Genomic DNA, 16,564 nt, shown 5'->3' on the forward strand with positions numbered 1-16,564 from the left:
ACTCAAACACTTAAGATGAATGAAGACTCTTCACTTATTCAAAAACACCTCTCTAATTTGAAGTTTACCCTATTCATATCATTTTAAAATATTCCTTGCTGAAGAATGGATTTGTTGAATTCCACAAGAGAGTGATCATTCACCTCTATCTTGTTCTTTGTCATTTTCTTTTCCCTATTTCAGTCAATTCATTCCTACAAAAATCTTCACAATACCAAGCATTTTATTTCATTTTTAAGATAACTTATTCTAAAGTTCATAGAACCAGATGGTTATTCTTAAATTGTATTCAACATTTGTTTGATGAAAATTATTCGGAAAGCATGGAGAGAAGAGTTAGGTGCTGTTGAGATTTGAACTCAGGATTTCCTGATTACGAGACAGGCGCTTTAACCACTAAGCCACAGCACCAATGTTAATAGTAAGAAATGCATACATAATTTATTGTTGATGATGAAAATGTGTTTCCTGCTATAAATTCTTCTTTATATGTATTGTAATCTTAAACACGAAAACATACTCAATCACTACGCAAGTATTAATATGTTTTAATAAACAGGTACTCTTATAAAACTCAATTTCATTTCTTGAATTCTTTAAAAAAAAAATCATGAAGGTATTAATATTGCTCAAATCTAGGTAGAAATTTCATCTACGTCTTTCTCATAGATATGTATTTTTTTTATTTGGCAATAACAGTATTCATTCTATAATCTTGAAAATACTTGTGTTTTTATAAGGTTTAAGATGATCTGTTCAACAGTAAGATGAATCAGACTTTTATATTTTAATTGTATCGGAATAAGACCTAATGAAAATGATTTGTTATATAACAATGAGAAAAGCAAGGCACAGCTCAGAGTTGAACTCAGGATCTCCTGTTTACTAGAAAGGCGTTTTAACCAGCTAAGCCACAGCACCCACTTGATTCTTAATTTTGAAAACTTTTTCTTTATGGTGTTCAAGAGAATAATGCTTTTTCACTTTCATATTCTTTTCTAAGTTCACACACTTCTCTACTCATAAACTTAAGATGAATGAAGACTCTTCACTTATTCAAAAACACCTCTCTAATTTAAAGTTTACCCTATTCATATCATTTTAAAATATACCTTGCTGAAGTATGGATTAGTTGAATTCAACAATAGAGTGATCATTCACCTCTATCTTGTTCTTTGTCATTTTCTTTTCCCTATTTCAATCAATGCATTCCTACAAAAATCTTCACAATACCAAGTATTTTATTTAATTTTTAAGATAACTTATTCTAAAGTTCATAGAACCAGATATTTATACTTAAATTGTATTCAACACTTGTTTGATGAAAATTATTCGGAAAGCATGAAGAAAACAGTTAAATGCTGCTGAGATTTGAACTCAGGATTTCCTGTTTACGATATAGGAGCTTTAACCACTTAGCCACAGCACCAACGGTAATAGTAAAAAATGCATAAATAATTTATTGTTGATGATGAAAATGTGTTTTCTGCTATAAATTCTTCTTTATATGTATTGTAATCTTAAACACGAAAAGATACTCAATCACTTCACAAGGATTCATATGTTTTAATAAACAGGTACTCTTATAAAACCCAATTTCATTTCTTGAATTCTTTACAATTTTTTTTCAAGAAGGTAATAATATTGCTCCAATCTTGGTAGACATTTCATCTACGTCTTTCTCATAGATATGTACTTTTTTGCATTTTGCAATAACAGTATTCATTCTATAATCTTGAAAATACCTGGGTTTTTATAAGGTTAAAGGTGATCTGTTCAACAGTAAGATGAATCAGACTTTTATATTTTAATTGTATCGGAATAAGACCTAATGAAAATGATTTGTTATATAACAATGAGAAAAGCAAGGCACTGCTGAGAGATGATCTCAGGATCTCCTGTTTACTAGACAGGTGCTTTAACCAGCTAAGCCACAGCACCCACTTGATTCTTAAATTTGAAACACTTTTCTTTATGGTTTTCAAGAGAATATTGCTTTTTCACTTTCATATTCTTTTCTAAGTTCACACACTTCTCTACTCAAACACTTAAGATGAATGAAGACTCTTCACTTATTCAAAAACACCTCTCTAATTTGAAGTTTACCCTATTCATATCATTTTAAAATATACCTTGCTGAAGAATGGATTAGTTGAATTCAACAATAGAGTGATCATTCACCTCTATCTTGTTCTTTGTCATTTTCTTTTCCCTATTTCAGTCAATGCATTCCTACAAAAATCTTCACAATACCAAGCATTTTATTTAATGTTTAAGATAACTTATTCTAAAGTTCATAGAACCAGATGTTTATTCTTAAATTGTATTCAACATTTGTTTGATGAAAATTATTCGGAAAGCATGGAGAAAAGATTTAGGTGCTTCTGAGATTTGAACTCAGGATTTCTTGTTTACGAGACAGGCGCTTTCACCACTAAGCCACAGCACCAACGTTAATAGTAAGAAATGCATACATAATTTATTGTTGATGATGAAAATGTGTTTCCTGCTATAAATTCTTCTTTATATGTATTGTAATCTTAAACACGAAAACATACTCAATCACTACGTAAGTATTAATATGTTTTAATAAACAGGTACTCTTATAAAACCCAATTTCATTTCTTGGATTCTTTACAATTTTTTTCATGAAGGTAATAATATTGCTCCAATCTAGGTAGACATTTCATCAACGTCTTTCTCATAGATATGTATTTTTTTCATTTTGCAATAACAGTATTCATTCTATAATCTTGAAAATACTTGGGTTTTTATAAGGTTAAAGATGATCTGTTCATCAGTAAGATGAATAAGACTTTTATATTTTAATTGTATCGGAAGAAGACCTAATGAAAATGATTTGTTATATAACAATGAGAAAAGCAAGGCGCTGCTGAGATTTGAACTCAGGATCTCCTGTTTACTAGACAGGCGCTTTAACCAGCTAAGCCACTGCACCCACTTGATTCTTAAATTTGAAACACTTTTCTTTATGGTGTTCAAGAGAATATTGCTTTTTCACTTTCATATTCTTTTCTAAGTTCACACACTTCTCTACTCAAACACTTAAGATGAATGAAGACTCCTCACTTATTCAAAAACACCTCTCTAATTTGAAGTTTACCCTATTCATATCATTTTAAAATATTCCTTGCTGAAGAATGGATTTGTTGAATTCCACAATAGAGTGATCATTCACCTCTATCTTGTTCTTTGTCATTTTCTTTTCCCTATTTCAGTCAATGCATTCCTACAAAAATCTTCACAATACCAACGCATTTTATTTCATTTTTAAGATAACTTATTCTAAAGTTCATAGAACCAGATGTTTATTCTTAAATTGTATTCAACACTTGTTTGATGAAAATAATTCGGAAAGCATGGAGAAAAGAGTTAAATGCTGTTGAGATTTGAACTCAGGATTTCCTGATTACGAGACAGGCGCTTTAACCACTAAGCCACAGCACCAACGTTGATAGTAAGAAATGCATAAAGAATTTATTGTTAATGATGAAAATTTGTTTTCTGCTATAAATTCTTCTTTATATGTATTGTAATCTTAAACACAAAAACATACTCAATCACTACGCAAGGATTATTATGTTTTAATAAAAAGGTACTCTTATAAAACTCAATTTCATTTCTTGAATTCTTTAAAAAAAAAATCATGAAGGTATTAATATTGCTCAAATCTAGGTAGAATTTTCATCTACGTCTTTCTCATAGATATGTCTTTTTTTTATTTGGCAATAACATTATTCATTCTATAATCTTGAAAATACCTGTGTTTTTATAAGGTTTAAGATGATCTGTTCAACAGTAAGATGAATCAGACTTTTATATTTTAATTGTATCGGAATAAGACCTAATGAAAATGATTTGTTATATAACAATGAGAAAAGCAAGGCACAGCTCAGAGTTGAACTCAGGATCTCCTGTTTACTAGACAGGCGTTTTAACCAGCTAAGCCACAGCACCCGCTTGATTCTTAATTTTGAAAACTTTTTCTTTATGGTGTTCAAGAGAATAATGCTTTTTCACTTTCATATTCTTTTCTAAGTTCGCACACTTCTCTACTCATAAACTTAAGATGAATGAAGACTCTTCACTTATTCAAAAACACCTCTCTAATTTGAAGTTTACCCTATTCATATCATTTTAAAATATACCTTGCTGAAGTATGGATTAGTTGAATTCAACAATAGAGTGATCATTCACCTCTATCTTGTTCTTTGTCATTTTCTTTTCCCTATTTCAATCAATGCATTCCTACAAAAATCTTCACAATACCAAGTATTTTATTTAATTTTTAAGATAACTTATTCTAAAGTTCATAGAACCAGATGTTTATACTTAAATTGTATTCAACACTTGTTTGATGAAAATTATTCGGAAAGCATGAAGAAAACAGTTAAATGCTGCTGAGATTTGAACTCAGGATTTCCTGTTTACGAGATAGGAGCTTTAACCACTTAGCCACAGCATCAACGGTAATAGTAAAAAATGCATAAATAATTTATTGTTGATGATGAAAATGTGTTTTCTGCTATAAATTCTTCTTTATATGTATTGTAATCTTAAACACGAAAAGATACTCAATCACTTCACAAGGATTCATATGTTTTAATAAACAGGTACTCTTATAAAACCCAATTTCATTTCTTGAATTCTTTAAAAAAAAAAATCATGAAGGTAATAATATTGCTCCAATCTTGGTAGACATTTCATCTACGTCTTTCTCATAGATATGTACTTTTTTTCATTTTGCAATAACAGTATTCATTCTATAATCTTGAAAATACCTGGGTTTTTATAAGGTTAAAGGTGATCTGTTCAACAGTAAGATGAATCAGACTTTTATATTTTAATTGTATCGGAATAAGACCTAATGAAAATGATTTGTTATATAACAATGAGAAAAGCAAGGCACTGCTGAGAGATGAACTCAGGATCTCCTGTTTACTAGACAGGTGCTTTAACCAGCTAAGCCACAGCACCCACTTGATTCTTAAATTTGAAACACTTTTCTTTATGGTGTTCAAGAGAATATTGCTTTTTCACTTTCATATTCTTTTCTAAGTTCACACACTTCTCTACTCAAACACTTAAGATGAATGAAGACTCTTCACTTATTCATATGGCTGAGATACCCGCCACCCCCTCTCAACACAATCCCCAAAAGGAGGGAAACCGGAAACAGTTCTTGAAGTTTTTGGATGTGGGATGGAGTGACCATCCCGGCCGTATTTATTAAAACAAAAAATTAAAACATTAAACGTTTTCATGTTATGTACAATTTCATTATCACATTACGATGTTTGGCTAACCTTAACATAATCTCTAATACAGAGGTTCTCCTAGCCGAACTAGCATCCTACAAAACATTCTCTAAGAACACTGAAATTGTACATCCTAACGTTTAAGGGCCAACGGCAAGGTCATAACCGGTGTCAAGATCCCTAACCAGACTTACCCCTCCCACTTGGGAGGGGCGACAGCACAGAGGCTTACCTCAAGTGCAACTACTAACAATTTCCCTTGACTTGACGGGGGCACTTAAGACTCGACGCCATTTAAAGGTCGTTCGAACACTTGTGTGTGGTATCTAGAAGGTATCGTTGACCTCTCCCCACCCCACACAACTTACCGCATCTGCCGTCGCAGATGACCCTGGCCCCGGGAAATTCCCCAGGAGGGGGCTGTAACCCCTCCTACAAAGGAAGGGGCCTTGACCGCCTTTCCTTTACTTCCGGCGACCCGCCCTTAGACGGGACCGCCTCCCCATTGAGGGGCCAATGGCCACCTCTCCCGAGCGCTCCCATCCGTGTTGGGTGACGCCCACTCATAGGGATCTACCAATTAGTGCTCACCGATCATGACCTTACCGCCTACCAAAAATAAATACGACAATTCTTACTCAAACCTATGAAAACATTGGTCGCTACGACCGAAAGAACATGCAAAAAATTGCAACACTACATCAAATCATTTTAATCGTAACAACCTAAACGAGATTCACCATACTTTAATATGAATAACAACAAACTGATACTGTCCCAGCCTGTAGACGAAATGGAAAAAACAAACTTATAAATCACTTTATTGCACAACAACTTGCTGTCCTCAGGGGCTGGTGGGTGGGTCAAAATTGGCTCTTCGTTCCGTCCCGAGCTCACGTGTAGCGAGGAGGTGCAGCTTCGGAGCACAAGAACAAGAGGACGTCTTCCGGTCTTGCGTCTCTTTTTATCCGTCTTCAGGGCGGGCGAAAACCCGCCCCTGCCCGCCCCGAGGGCGTGGCTGGCTGCGTCGGTGTCTAGGCCAGCCCACTCTAGGGCGGGAAAAGGCGCGCCCCGGCTACGCCGCTTCGGGCATACCAGCCGAGACGCGCCTCCCGCCCAAAAATGGCTTCCCGGGGGGATCGAGGCACTCCGCCATACGTTCGGGGGGACCGAGTGGTCGCCCCTTTCCATATGGCTGAGATACCCGCCACCCCCTCTCAACACAATCCCCAAAAGGAGGGAAACCGGAAACAGTTCTTGAAGTTTTTGGATGTGGGATGGAGTGACCATCCCGGCCGTATTTATTAAAACAAAAAATTAAAACATTAAACGTTTTCATGTTATGTACAATTTCATTATCACATTACGATGTTTGGCTAACCTTAACATAATCTCTAATACAGAGGTTCTCCTAGCCGAACTAGCATCCTACAAAACATTCTCTAAGAACACTGAAATTGTACATCCTAACGTTTAAGGGCCAACGGCAAGGTCATAACCGGTGTCAAGATCCCTAACCAGACTTACCCCTCCCACTTGGGAGGGGCGACAGCACAGAGGCTTACCTCAAGTGCAACTACTAACAATTTCCCTTGACTTGACGGGGGCACTTAAGACTCGACGCCATTTAAAGGTCGTTCGAACACTTGTGTGTGGTATCTAGAAGGTATCGTTGACCTCTCCCCACCCCACACAACTTACCGCATCTGCCGTCGCAGATGACCCTGGCCCCGGGAAATTCCCCAGGAGGGGGCTGTAACCCCTCCTACAAAGGAAGGGGCCTTGACCGCCTTTCCTTTACTTCCGGCGACCCGCCCTTAGACGGGACCGCCTCCCCATTGAGGGGCCAATGGCCACCTCTCCCGAGCGCTCCCATCCGTGTTGGGTGACGCCCACTCATAGGGATCTACCAATTAGTGCTCACCGATCATGACCTTACCGCCACAGGTCCGGATAGTTGACCGGCTATCCGGACCCCCCACAAAACTCCTACCTAAAGGTCATGTTTTAACGATTTTAACCAAGCTAGGAAGTCACCTATGAGTAACTCATTCCCCACCCTCGACAAATGCACACCATCCCCCAGATACATACTATCATCATTAATACAACTATGCGAGATCGAATGCAATGTCTTGGAACGGAACAACCTACTCACTTTATTATTCAATTTTCTAACAGAATGATTCAAAGCAGGGATCGAGATAGCCCCCCGCCACACTTTTCGTGGGATCATATGAGACCACGCAATTACGCACCCCGGAACTCTCCTCGCTAACCAACTTACCGTGGAAAGCATAGCCTCCAGGAGAAGTCGTCTACCGGTGGTGACCAAATCATTGCCCCCCAAATGCACTATGACTATGGACGGCGGTGACCTCATCCGCTCTAACAAACCCTCAAAAAACTTCTGAAATTGGTCAATACAGAGACCGCCCCTTCCGTAGAAGGACACTCTGTACCCGTATTCCCCAGGTACGTGAATCATGTCACCTGCTTTGAATACGTCTGCGGCCCGTCTCACGTATGAGTGGCCCACGACCCACACCTCCTTCCTGACAGCCGGTGACGTGCGACCGTTGGCCTGGTGTTGGGTCGACTGCACAGTCCGCCCTGCCGCGTAGGCTTGCGCAACTGAAAACAAACAAAAGACAAGAAGCGTGAGTACATGATTACAGCTTCACAACATGTGCAATCGCACGTACCTCTTATAACAATTTGAGGACCAGCGCCCCACACGTTTCACTTGTTCTACATTAAGACCCCTGGCTGTAGCTTCAGTGGCAGCCCCTATTCGAAAGGAATGGGTCCCAAATTCGCCCGGGTCCAAGCCCGCTGCGGCAATGGCCATTGCAAGCACCCGCTGAAACTGAAACCTCGTCAGCGGGGTGGCGTCTGCATGCCTCAACAACGTCCCCCCCCATGATGCCACCCTTCGTGCTAGGTAATCTTCTAAGCACTGTACCGGACACATGGATGACTCGGGGTTCCTGCGAATGATCGTGCAGTCCCCTCTCCCATCTTGGTCAGTCTTGGACCTGAGAAAGGAGACAATCATCGCATCACCCCTGATCTGAACATGTTCCCTGCACAAGCCCCCCGTCACATCCTGTTTGTTCCTTGCAACTAGCTCACTAACTCTCATAGCCCCGTGAAATGCCAGCGTAAATGCAGTCCGGAACAAACAGGTCTCGAACGGGGACGAGCATGTGTTAGGGAGTGTGGCCAGTAACAGGGACAACCTGTCAAGACCTATCGGTCGTCTTACGTCTACTCTGCGACCCTCTAGACGTTGCCACCCACGCAGCGCTTTCTGTACCGTGAAAGACGCTGTTGGGTCCAGGATGCCATGGGCCCTGGCAACAAAGGAAATGGCGGCACGATGCCTTTGGGCCGTAGCCACCGATTTCCCAGCCCTACGTAAGGACATCAGAAAAAGTACTACCAACTCTTCCTGACCCCAAAGTCCCCCTCTCTCTGCCCCCAAAAAGGCTAAATAGGCCTGGAACGCCCCTTCATATGCCTTCCTTGTCCTGGGTGCTAGACTCTCTCCCACGAGGTGACGAAGTTCGGGGCACCGAGAGACCAGAGAGCTTCGGGGAAGGGTGCCGGCTCCGGGTCCGCTGAAGGAAGGAAACCCGAGAAAGCCTGCATGTGAAAACGAGACAGTGCATCAGCGGCCTGATTCATCACCCCTGGGACATGTTTTGCTCTGAATACCACGTTCAGTTGCATACACAGTAAGACAATTTCTTTGAGCAGCCTCAAAATCAATTTACAACGGGCTGCCTGACTATTGATACATTCTACCACGGTCATATTGTCGGACCAGAACACAACAGAATGATCTCTGAACCCTTCTGGCCAGGTTCTCAGGGCCACTAGAATGGGAAATAGTTCAAGGAAAGCGATGTTACTTGTCAGCCCCTTCTCGTGCCACCATAAGGGCCACTTTTGTGCCGACCATTTTGTGCCGAAGATGGCGCCAAAACCTACGCTTCCTGCTGAATCCGTCCATAGCCCAAGCTCTTCGGAGGACACGGCTGGCTTGTTCCAGACGACTCGGCCATTGAAGTCCGCCAAGAATGCTAACCAAATCCGCATGTCCTGGCGGACCTCAGCCGATAACCTTGTGCGATGATGACCCTCCTTTAGGCCAACCATCGCTTGGGCAATTGAGCGGGAAAAGGGGCGAGCCATTGGTATCACCCTCAAGGCAAAGTTCAACTTTCCCACTAACTGTTGCAACTGATGCAGTGTAACTTTGGATGCATTCAAACATACTTGGAGGGCCGCCCTGAATTTCGACACTTTGCTAGCCGGTAAACGGAAGCACCCCTCCCTTGAGTCCAACTCGATCCCCAAAAACTCGAGGCAAGTCGTGGGACCCATAGTTTTACCCGGTGCCAATGGCACGCCAAGATGACCCATTAACACACAGAATTCAGCTAAGGCCTGGGCACATTCGGGATTACCGGCGGGGCCAAGGAACAGAAAGTCGTCAAGGTAGTGCATTACATTTCGGAAACCCGTTTTCTCAGTGAACACCCATTGCAGGAAAGTACTGAATTGCTCAAAGTAAGCACATGATATAGAACATCCCATTGGCATACACCTATCCATGTAAAATGACCCCTGGAACCCGAATCCCAGAAGACGCTGATCGTCTGGGTGTACCGGGAGCAACCGGAACGCTGACTCGATATCAGATTTCGCCATCAACGTCCCGTGCCCCAGGCGATTCAAGATGGCTACCGCCTCATCAAAAGATGCGTATCGCACCGAACAAACTTCTGGATCAATTGCGTCGTTCACCGAAAGACCATGTGGAGCAGACAGATTATGGATCAAACGAAACTCACCCGGGTCCTTCTTGGGGACCACCCCTAACGGAGAACAAACGAAATCCGGTACCGGGGGTTCACTAAACGGGCCGGCGACCCGTCCCCGGCTAACCTCTTTCTGAATTTTTTCTTGCACTACAGATGTATGTTGTAAAACGGAAAGTTGATTTTTGCACATCCCTACACCCTGAAAGTCCCCTACCGGGATGCGGAAACCATGTGTAAAACCGTTCCGCAGCACCCCGGCAGAAGTACGATCCGGGTATTCGCTGAGCCAGGGAATCATTGCCAAGGTATCAATCGGGGTTGGTAAAGGCGCCCCTCGGCCTAGCTTAGACCTGTTTGGCGCCCCCCTTACCCCCATTCTCACCCGTTCTGGCTCTGCACGATGACTCAGGATGGGACGACCCACACGTACTACACTCATGTTTGAATTTACACGATCCCGGAGGCCTGGTACATTTCCCCTTGTTGAAATTAAAACAGAAACCCTTTCTCCCTGTACCTGCGGGCCTCGACTGGTCGTCGGTGCTCGTACTTGGTCGAAAGGGCGTCCCCACATTTTGGCGGGAGTAATCAACAACATTGCTCCCAACCAATGGCATTCTTAACATTCCCGATTCTTTCATTTTATCCCATGTTAAAGAATCGTAACAATCCCAAGTCAAACTCTTGTTATGTTCCTTTTCTTTCCTGAACAGATTGTCATAACAAAACCAATGGTTACCTTGATACGCTGTCGAGTAACCCATAATTCGTGATTGATAAACGGGAAACTCAGGAAGCAACTCGGGCCTACGTTCCCCCAAAATCGATGTGAAAATACCCCATGCGTTGCCCCAGTTGCCAATGTTCTCATTTACCTTAAAGGCGGCCATTTTTGCGCGCCAAACACTCGGATGCATTAAGTCCTTCTGACTTTTCACATGCTCCACATCATAATGATCAACAAGCAGGGAAAAAATATTCACGTACTCCCCCGCCCAGATCTTTTCCTTTATAGCTAAAGGCACATGTTGTCCCAATCTCTCTCTACGAGAGGGTGCTGACTCGTCCCTTGCAATCGGCAATGGCCGCTTACCTGAACCGGACGCAGCTTCTGCCGCTTGCGGCTTGTCTATCCCCGCCAACGGCGCAGCTACTCTAGCTGCCTCTTTCTTCTCACGAAGCCCTTTTATCAGCGCCTGTGCCTCGGCAGCCGTGGCGCCATCACTACTATCCCCCAACCATGCTGCTAGCTGTGCTGCCAGCTCGGGGGGCATGTCTTCCTTGGACGTCGGGGTGACGACAACGGGGATTGGATTCCCCTCCATCGGTACTGGGATCGGCGCCTCGAGCGGGGCAGAGGGAACCGGGACGTCCCCACCGGCTGGAACCTTTCTCGGCCTCTTAGGTCTCCCTCCAGCCGGCGCAGGGCCCGAACCCTCCTCCCCATCTCGCTCCGCCAACCGCTTCTTTATGTCGGACACTTCTTTGCAAAGGGCCCGCACCATCTGGTCGGTCGTCATTCTCTTTGCGCCTTTCTTGGGCATCTCTCCGAGGAAGTATCTAGAAGACAAAGAAAAAGATCAAAACGCTCAAAATTGGCTCTTCGTTCCGTCCCGAGCTCACGTGTAGCGAGGAGGTGCAGCTTCGGAGCACAAGAACAAGAGGACGTCTTCCGGTCTTGCGTCTCTTTTTATCCGTCTTCAGGGCGGGCGAAAACCCGCCCCTGCCCGCCCCGAGGGCGTGGCTGGCTGCGTCGGTGTCTAGGCCAGCCCACTCTAGGGCGGGAAAAGGCGCGCCCCGGCTACGCCGCTTCGGGCATACCAGCCGAGACGCGCCTCCCGCCCAAAAATGGCTTCCCGGGGGGATCGAGGCACTCCGCCATACGTTCGGGGGGACCGAGTGGTCGCCCCTTTCCAAAAACACCTCTCTAATTTGAAGTTTACCCTATTCATATCATTTTAAAATATACCTTGCTGAAGAATGGATTAGTTGAATTCAACAATAGAGTGATCATTCACCTCTATCTTGTTCTTTGTCATTTTCTTTTCCCTATTTCAGTCAATGCATTCCTACAAAAATCTTCACAATACCAAGCATTTTATTTAATTTTTAAGATAACTTATTCTAAAGTTCATAGAACCAGATGTTTATTCTTAAATTGTATTCAACATTTGTTTGATGAAAATTATTCGGAAAGCATGGAGAAAACATTTAGGTGCTGCTGAGATTTGAACTCAGGATTTCCTGTTTACGAGACAGGCGCTTTAACCACTAAGCCACAGCACCAACGGTAATAGTAAAAAATGCATAAATAATTTATTGTTGATGATGAAAATGTGTTTTCTGCTATAAATTCTTCTTTATATGTATTGTAATCTTAAACACGAAAAGATACTCAATCACTACGCAAGGATTCATATATTTTAATAAACAGGTACTCTTATAAAAACCCAATTTCATTTCTTGAATTCTTTACAATGAAGGTAATAATATTGCTCCAATCTTGGTAGACATTTCATCTACGTCTTTCTCATAGATATGTACTTTTTTTCATTTTGCAATCATAGTATTCATTCTATAATCTTGAAAATACCTGGGTTTTTATAAGGTTAAAGGTGATCTGTTCAACAGTAAGATGAATCAGACTTTTATATTTTAATTGTATCGGAATAAGACCTAATGAAAATGATTTGTTATATAACAATGAGAAAAGCAAGGCACTGCTGAGAGTTGAACTCAGGATCTCCTGTTTACTAGACAGGTGCTTTAACCAGCTAAGCCACAGCACCCACTTGATTCTTAAGTTTGAAACACTTTTCTTTATGGTGTTCAAGAGAATATTGCTTTTTCACTTTCATATTCTTTTCTAAGTTCACACACTTCTCTACTCAAACACTTAAGATGAATGACGACTCTTCACTTATTCAAAAACACCTCTCTAATTTGAAGTTTACCCTATTCATTACATTTTAAAATATACCTTGCTGAAGAATGGATTAGTTGAATTCAACAATAGAGTGATCATTCACCTCTATCTTGTTCTTTGTCATTTTCTTTTCCCTATTTCAGTCAATGCATTCCTATAAAAATCTCCACAATACCAAGCATTTTATTTAATTTTTAAGATAACTTATTCTAAAGTTCAAAAAACCAGATGTTTATACTTAAATTGTATTCAACACTTGTTTGATGAAAATCATTCGGAAAGCATGGAGAAAACAGTTAAATGCTGCTGAGAATTGTACTCAGGATTTCCTGTTTACGAGACAGGAGCTTTAACCACTTAGCCACAGCACCAATGGTAATAGTAAAAAATGCATAAATAATTTATTGTTGATGATGAAAATGTGTTTTCTGCTATAAATTCTTCTTTATATGTATTGTAATCTTAAACACGAAAAGATACTCAATCCCTTCACAAGGATTCATATGTTTTAATAAACAGGTACTCTTATAAAACCCAATTTCATTTCTTGAATTCTTTACAATTTTTTTTCATGAAGGTAATAATATTGCTCCAATCTTGGTAGACATTTCATCTACGTCTTTCTCATAGATATGTACTTTTTTTCATTTTGCAATAACAGTATTCATTCTATAATCTTGAAAATACCTGGGTTTTTATAAGGTTAAAGGTGATCTCTTCAACAGTAATATGAATCAGACTTTTATATTTTAATTGTATCGGAATAAGACCTAATGAAAATGATTTGTTATATAACAATGAGAAAAGCAAGGCACTGCTGAGAGATGAACTCAGGATCTCCTGTTTACTAGACAGGTGCTTTAACCAGCTAAGCCACAGCACCCACTTGATTTTTAAATTTGAAACACTTTTCTTTATGGTTTTCAAGAGAATATTGCTTTTTCACTTTCATATTCTTTTCTAAGTTCACACACTTCTCTACTCAAACACTTAAGATGAATGAAGACTCTTCACTTATTCAAAAACACCTCTCTAATTTGAAGTTTACCCTATTCATATCATTTTAAAATATACCTTGCTGAAGAATGGATTAATTGAATTCAACAATAGAGTGATCATTCACCTCTATCTTGTTCTTTGTCATTTTCTTTTCCCTATTTCAGTCAATGCATTCCTACAAAAACCTTCACAATACCAAGCATTTTATTTAATTTTTAAGATAACTTATTCTAAAGTTCATAGAACCAGATGTTTATTCTTAAATTGTATTCAACATTTGTTTGATGAAAATTATTCGGAAAGCATGGAGAAAAGAGTTAGGTGCTGTTGAGATTTGAACTCTGGATTTCCTGATTACTAGACAGGCGTTTTAACCACTAACCCACAGCACCAACGTTAATAGTAAGAAATGCATACATAATTTATTGTTGATGATGAAAATGTGTTTCCTGCTATAAATTCTTCTTTATATGTATTGCAATCTTAAACACGAAAACATACTCAATCACTACGCAAGTATTAATATGTTTTAATAAACAGGTACTCTTATAAAACTCAATTTCATTTCTTGAATTCTTAAAAAAAAAAAATCATGAAGGTATTAATATTGCTCAAACCTAGGTAGAAATTTCATCTACGTCTTTCTCATAGATATGTATTTTTTTTATTTGGCAATAACAGTATTCATTCTATAATCTTGAAAATACTTGTGTTTTTATAAGGTTTAAGATGATCTGTTCAACAGTAAGATGAATCAGACTTTTATATTTTAATTGTATCGGAATAAGACCTAATGAAAATGATTTGTTATTTAACAATGAGAAAAGCAAGGCACAGCTCAGAGTTGAACTCAGGATCTCCTGTTTACTAGACAGGCGTTTTAACCAGCTAAGCCACAGCACCCACTTGATTCTTAATTTTGAAAACTTTTTCTTTATGGTGTTCAAGAGAATAATGCTTTTTCACTTTCATATTCTTTTCTAAGTTCACACACTTCTCTACTCATAAACGTAAGATGAATGAAGACTCTTCACTTATTCAAAAACACCTCTCTAATTTGAAGTTTACCCTATTCATATCATTTTAAAATATACCTTGCTGAAGTATGGATTAGTTGAATTCAACAATAGAGTGATCATTCACCTCTATCTTGTTCTTTGTCATTTTCTTTTCCCTATTTCAATCAATGCATTCCTACAAAAATCTTCACAATACCAAGTATTTTATTTAATTTTTAAGATAACTTATTCTAAAGTTCATAGAACCAGATGTTTATACTTAAATTGTATTCAACACTTGTTTGATGAAAATTATTCGGAAAGCATGAAGAAAACAGTTAAATGCTGCTGAGATTTGAACTCAGGATTTCCTGTTTACGAGATAGGAGCTTTAACCACTTAGCCACAGCACCAACGGTAATAGTAAAAAATGCATAAATAATTTATTGTTGATGATGAAAATGTGTTTTCTGCTATAAATTCTTCTTTATATGTATTGTAATCTTAATCACGAAAAGATACTCAATCACTTCACAAGGATTCATATGTTTTAATAAACATGTACTCTTATAAAACCCAATTTCATTTCTTGAATTCTTTAAAAAAAAAATTCATGAAGGTAATAATATTGCTCCAATCTAGGTAGACATTTCATCAACGTCTTTCTCATAGATATGTATTTTTTTCATTTTGCAATAACAGTATTCATTCTATAATCTTGAAAATACTTGGGTTTTTATAAGGTTAAAGATGATCTGTTCATCAGTAAGATGAATCAGACTTTTATATTTTAATTGTATCGGAATAAGACCTAATGAAAATGATTTGTTATATAACAATGAGAAAAGCAAGGCGCTGCTGAGATTTGAACTCAGGATCTCCTGTTTACTAGACAGGCGCTTTAACCAGCTAAGCCACTGCACCCACTTGATTCTTAAATTTGAAACACTTTTCTTTATGGTGTTCAAGAGAATATTGCTTTTTCACTTTCATATTCTTTTCTAAGTTCACACACTTCTCTACTCAAACACTTAAGATGAATGAAGACTCCTCACTTATTCAAAAACACCTCTCTAATTTGAAGTTTACCCTATTCATATCATTTTAAAATATTCCTTGCTGAAGAATGGATTTGTTGAATTCCACAATAGAGTGATCATTCACCTCTATCTTGTTCTTTGTCATTTTCTTTTCCCTATTTCAGTCAATGCATTCCTACAAAAATCTTCACAATACCAAGCATTTTATTTAATGTTTAAGATAACTTATTCTAAAGTTCATAGAACCAGATGTTTATTCTTAAATTGTATTCAACATTTGTTTGATGAAAATTATTCGGAAAGCATGGAGAAAACATTTAGGTGCTGCTGAGATTTGAACTCAGGATTTCCTGTTTACGAGACAGGCGCTTTAACCACTAAGCCACAGCACCAATGTTAATAGTAAGAAATGCATACATAATTTATTGTTGATGATGAAAATGTGTTTCCTGCTATAAATTCTTCTTTATATGTATTGTAATCTTAAACA

General features: G+C 39.3%; 5 non-coding genes across 5 annotated transcripts; all 5 read right to left on the reverse strand.

Annotated features, from left to right (window-relative positions):
- Positions 1-2,885: 2,885 nt before the first annotated feature.
- TRNAT-AGU (transfer RNA threonine (anticodon AGU)) lies at positions 2,886-2,959 on the reverse strand. The gene has a single exon. It is a non-coding gene; the product is annotated as a tRNA-Thr (tRNA).
- Positions 2,960-12,324: 9,365 nt separating this feature from the next.
- On the reverse strand, positions 12,325-12,397 carry TRNAT-CGU (transfer RNA threonine (anticodon CGU)). Its single transcript has one exon. It is a non-coding gene; the product is annotated as a tRNA-Thr (tRNA).
- A 429-nt stretch (positions 12,398-12,826) lies between these two features.
- Positions 12,827-12,900, reverse strand: TRNAT-AGU (transfer RNA threonine (anticodon AGU)). The gene has a single exon. It is a non-coding gene; the product is annotated as a tRNA-Thr (tRNA).
- A 2,984-nt stretch (positions 12,901-15,884) lies between these two features.
- On the reverse strand, positions 15,885-15,958 carry TRNAT-AGU (transfer RNA threonine (anticodon AGU)). The gene has a single exon. It is a non-coding gene; the product is annotated as a tRNA-Thr (tRNA).
- Positions 15,959-16,393: 435 nt separating this feature from the next.
- TRNAT-CGU (transfer RNA threonine (anticodon CGU)) lies at positions 16,394-16,466 on the reverse strand. Its single transcript has one exon. It is a non-coding gene; the product is annotated as a tRNA-Thr (tRNA).
- Positions 16,467-16,564: the final 98 nt, after the last annotated feature.

Source organism: Lissotriton vulgaris, chromosome 12, assembly GCF_964263255.1.
Source record: "Lissotriton vulgaris chromosome 12, aLisVul1.2, whole genome shotgun sequence".
In the NCBI taxonomy this organism is placed as follows: Eukaryota; Metazoa; Chordata; class Amphibia; order Caudata; family Salamandridae; genus Lissotriton; species Lissotriton vulgaris.